The sequence below is a fragment of the Chiloscyllium plagiosum genome, unplaced genomic scaffold, assembly GCF_037043375.1.
Source record: "Chiloscyllium plagiosum isolate Xiang-an unplaced genomic scaffold, Cpla_swu_hap1 HiC_scaffold_39, whole genome shotgun sequence".
Lineage (NCBI taxonomy): Eukaryota > Metazoa > Chordata > Chondrichthyes > Orectolobiformes > Hemiscylliidae > Chiloscyllium > Chiloscyllium plagiosum.
Genome location: NW_028270177.1, coordinates 100,230,572 through 100,236,080, shown reverse-complemented (window position 1 = coordinate 100,236,080; position 5,509 = coordinate 100,230,572). Strand labels below are relative to the sequence as shown.

General features: G+C 41.3%; 1 non-coding gene across 1 annotated transcript; it reads left to right on the top strand.

The window, feature by feature from the left end:
* Positions 1–1,769: 1,769 nt before the first annotated feature.
* Positions 1,770–1,843, top strand: trnat-agu (transfer RNA threonine (anticodon AGU)). The gene has a single exon. It is a non-coding gene; the product is annotated as a tRNA-Thr (tRNA).
* Positions 1,844–5,509: the final 3,666 nt, after the last annotated feature.

Sequence of the window (5,509 nt, the reverse complement as noted above, 5' to 3'; positions counted from 1 at the left end):
TTATAAAACCAGTTATGACTGACTTCAACAAAGCAGCATGCTGCACTTGAGCTACGTAGAACTCAAAACTACAATAGACCGATTCAAATTCAGACGTGTTATCCATTAAACCACAGAGCCGACCCACCGTCGACTTCCTTTCATCTTTTCCATATGTAATGGAGACATTTATATCGGGGGGATACAAGATTACCAAGGTGAAGAACCAGCAAAGACAATTAGCATCACTGCTTTAATTCAATACGTCACACTTTGTGAATCAGTGCCTAAAACTGGCAACTTGAACACATTCGTCTTCACGTGCGTCCTTCAGTGTTGCCTGCATGTCAGGTGGACGTTTCCATTGCTGTATTCACAGTCACTACGCGATTACATGATCCACTCCAGTGAAATGTACTTTCATAATCTGAGTCATGGCCTCTTCCTTTCAAGACCCTAAACAAGTTCAGCGAGAAAACTCTGGTCATTTCTAGCCCAGGATCTGGAATCAGACAAGTATCACGACACCCTTATTGGTGCTGCCAGCTCACCGGATACCAGCGCATCAAAATGAGGCCCTGTGACCAGCAGCCTGTTCTGTGCCTTCCCGGAGTACATCTGCTGAACAACATCATATTATCACAGCTCTTCTTTCTTCATATTGAAATCCAGTGCGATAATATGAACTTTTTCGAAACTTGGAGTGAGCAACTTTGCAGCTGAAGTTTGTTATGGAGTCAACGACAGACACAAGAGTGTCTCCAAGTCAGGTTTTAATTTTACAGTCATCATCACAGGAGGTCCTTGTTTCGGAGTCCGAGTTTGCATCGCACAGACCTGGATATAATTCCCACTCAGGTAATGAAGATTTATTTCTCTTTTTGTGAATTATTAGAATGAAAACAAATATTGCTTGCATACAGAGCGCACATCCAGATCCGGCCAGAATCGGTCAGTAATTGTTTCCATCGGTATATAACGACAGAGGCAGCAGATGCACGGGAAACGACCACCGCAAATGCCCCTCCAATCATATCATCTTTCCGAGTTGGATGTATCTCGCTGATCCTTCAGTGTCGCTGAGTGTAAATCCTGGAAATTCCCCACGAGCGGTATCATGGCTGCACGTCTGTGCTGAGGCGTTGAAAGCTTCAGGAAAGTAATTCATCCTCTCCATCACTGTGATAATTCTGGATATGCAGTGAGTCCTTGCCCATTGAGTGACGACTATACTCCAGGAATCCGTTTCGATAATTTAAAGGTTCCTATCAGACATCTGCAATCATTTGAAATAAGTGAGACGTGGACGAAGACAGTGAAATAAAGTGATAGACAATGATGCCTGGGAGGCATAAGGCACGAAGTGAGCGCGGAACTGATGGTGCAAAACTCAATCTCGGTGCCATTGGGTCATCTTTTACTGCCCAATGTTTATACTTACTTACACATTACAGCTAGTCAATTCACCGCAATGACCTTGTTCCTCTTGATGTGAGGTCCCGTCTGTGTGTGTGAACGTGGTTCATGGGCCACGATAGAACGAACACATCCTCTTTCTCCTGTCACTTTAACCAGGTGAAAATACCAGTTTTAAATGAATGCAAGAAGAGATTATGTTTTTCTGTGCCTTTTCAGTGGAAAATTTTCAGCTAGAAACTGTTTGTATTTGAAAATTCGAGGATTGAACACAATTCTCTGAGAGCAATATTGATCCGAAAACACATGTCCAAGGACTGTGAGGAAGTGGTTAAGCAACTCCACATATGGATGAGTAAGAGCATTCCTGCTGTGGCGCCGTGGCTTAGTTGGTTAAAGCGCTTGTCTAGTAAATAAGAGATCCTGGGTTCAACTCCCAGCGGTGCCTACTTGTCGAGTTCATGCTTGCGCTTAGTGTTTCAAGTATTTGTGAAAATAACTAAGCCCCTTTTTGGACTTTCACCCTGTTATGATTTGGTGATCCGGGTTAAGTTCCAACAGTGAATGCCATGTTTTTTTTATATTCCGAACTATTACTTATGTCTGTGGTTTCTTTCCATTATTCCACAAGCACTTCTGCTTCTCCTCCTCTTTTATTATCCCTCCTTCATTCCTAGTTGGGTCGGAATAACGAGATGAGGCAGGAGACGCTGCAGATTTGCCGGGGAATTTTGCGGTAATGGCAGAGATACCACCAATTGATCACTCTCATTCTCTGATGCCACCGATCATACATTTAAACCAACAATATATACATCAATGTGCTTCTTTATTTGTAGTGTAATTGCATTTTTTTTCTTGTGGATTAGGAATCCTATTTTGAATTCGAAACAGTCATAATTGTTTGAGGAAGAAGTGTCGCCTTGCCTGGTTTTAAGTGACAGACACATTATCCGGAGAATGTGAGCCCAGTTCAACGCACTCCAGTCAGTGGGCAAAAAGCCTCTCAGCAGCTGCACACTCAAATTGTCTCGAAATGTCAGACTTTTCACAGAGCCGAAATAGGTAAAGAGCTGTGTGGACAGACAGAGTGTCGGAGAATGTGTAACAGGAAGAGGATCAGGTGGATGCACAGAGACAAAGAGAGACATATGGTGACACATGCTGAGTTAGACACTAAAATGACCAATTCTCTATTCGACATTGTTGCAAACTGAGAGAAAGGAAACGAAAGAAGGCAATCATTTAAACACAGCCTTTCACCAACTGAGAGCAACGGAAACAGCATTACAGTCAATAAAGTCCTTCTGAATTTGTAAAGGTGACGGTTGTCTGTCATTGAGATATTTTGGTAAAAATCCTGATTCAAAAGGTAAGACTGATAATTTTCCCAGCATTATTATATAGAAATGTATAAGTAACGTGTTTCTGTCGATCTGAAACTTTAACTCAGTTTCTCTCCACAGATGCTGTCAGGTCTGTTGAGTTTCTCCAACAATTCATATTTTTGCTTCAGATTTACATTATCAAAGTAAAATGAAAATCAACATTCTGTTGATCGCTTCATTTTTAAAACCCATCAGAAAATAAAACTGGTTACACTCTCAGACACAAATATACACTACAACGACTATGCACATGCAAACCCACTTTCAAATTTAGGCCATGGCAGACGTATTCGAGTCTAAACAACGCGTTGGAAATTCACGTGTTCGCGACCTGCCAAATGCACAACTGTCAAATTGACTGACTGTAACAAGCTCCATCGAAACAGCCTGTCCTTGGCAGAGTGGGATCGGGAGAATAATATTGATTCACGGATAAGTTTTCAACTACAAATTATCTCTGTCATCACGACCACGTTATTACATCTCAGGAACAGTACCTGACTGTACCGCACCTCAGCAGAAAGTGATAACTTTAGATGCTGGAGATCAAAGCCAATAAGTGTAGCACTTGGAAATCACAGCCTGTTAGGCAACATCTGAGGAGCGGGGAATCGACGATTCAAGCATTCCTGATGAACATCTTGTACGCGAAACATCGAATTTCCTGCTCCCCGGATGCTGCTTGACCAGCACCACACTTTTTGACTCTATTCCCACTTCAGCTGATCTGCTTCGGAAAATTGATGATGAACTTGCCAGCATTCAGTTTGAATCTTCTGTCACATGTTTGACAGCTTGCAACATTCCATTCCTCATAAAACTCAGATCATCCAAATTCCTAAATAAAAATAAACTGTGGATGCAAGAAATCTGAAACACAAGCATAATTGCTGGAGAAACTCTGCATTCTCTGATATCAACTGAATAGTTGAACATTAAACTGTGAACAGGAAAAGAAAAAGCTGCAATTTGATAACTGCAACACTTCGTTTCTCCAAAAAAAGACATCATGAAATGCAGTGTTTCTACCAGGCTCTCATCGTCTCAAATACTGATTGGAGTGGCGAAATAAATGTTGGCCCAGTCATTGCTGAACAAATGAATTAAAAGACTTATTGTGTTCCTAATCAGTTGCTACCACGGCAGACCATGTTAATGTGATACACAAAGCAGGACAGCCAGGTCCTTCTGTATTTCAGAGATCTGCAATATCTAATTTAAATAAAAGGTTCATTATTGAATGTTCCTGCGAACATCTCATTCTCCACTTCATACTGCATTGGTCAATATTTTACTCACAAACTTCCTCATCTCGACATCACTCAATTTTTATATCCTTCACGTTCTCTTCATGGTTTACCTTTCAAACTATTTTCCCAAGTACATGCCCATTTTTATTAAGTCGAAGACTAAGCTGAGATGATGTCTGTTGTAAATCCAAATATCGCTCTATCACACTTTGTCCCTTGTTTAGTGTGTCCGTGTAAAACACGTTAAACCTGTGCCCTCTCGTTTTGAATTCCACTATCCTGGATAAAAAGAAGCCCTAGGCCAGTCACCGATCCAACCTCATTCATGATTTTATAAACGTCTAGAAGTTTATACACCAGCCTGGAACACTGCCGGGAAAAGCCCCTGCTCAAGCACACTCTACTTACAACTCAAGCCCTCTCGACACTGTAACATCCTTGTAAATCTATTCTGTACTCTTTCAAGTTTTACAATATCTTTCCTGTTGAAGGTGATCGGAATTGTCAGCAGTATTCTAAATGTGGCTCCACTAATGTTCTGTACATCCAGAACATGACGTGAACTTCAATAATCAATGTTCTGACTCATGAAGGCAAGCGTGCCAAATGCTTTCTTCACGAACTTTTCTACATGTGACACCGATTTTCGTGCTCTCGTAATCTTTGCCTTGACTTATAAAGTCGTGCCTGTCTTTTCAACTATTATATTCTGCTGCCTTCACAAATCTGTGGACCCACATGCAAAGTCACTCTTGGGTTTCCCAGTGCCCTACCATTCTTTGAGTACTCCCATGACGTGTTACTTACAAAGTGCATCACCTGATGATTTTATTGTTATTTTCAGCTCCCCCTATCTGCACATTGGACAAATCCACCTCTGAAATCCTGAAACCTAAGATCTTCTTCCTCACTGTTCACCACTATGCCAATCTTCATATCATCCTCAAATTTTCTTATCATTTCCCCAACATTATTTCTGTATTGTTTATGTGCAATCACAAACATTAAGGGACACAACATTGATCCTTGTGGGACACCACTGAATACCAGTTCCACGTCTCAGAAACAGCACCTTCCTTTGTCTCCAACCACCCAAATAAGTTTGGGACAAACTTACCACGTGACCCTGTATCCCTTTGAGATTAACCCTGGTACCAGTCTCTGTTGTGGGAACTTGTCTCAGGCTTTCTAAAATCCTCATAAACTAACTCAAGTTCACTATCCTTGTTTACACATCTGATCACTTCCTAAAGAAAATGTAATCTGATCTATCAGGCATGAATTCCTCTGACAAAAGCATGCTGACTCTCGCTGGTCAAACTTTCTCCGAAGAAGTTGCAATTAATTCTCTCCTTAAGAAGCTTTTCCAAAAGTTTCCCTACATGTGATGTTCCAATCACTGCTCTGTAATTTGCTGCATTATCTCCGCCAGCCTTACTGAAAACTGGAGCCACGTTAGTAGTCCTGAAATCCTGT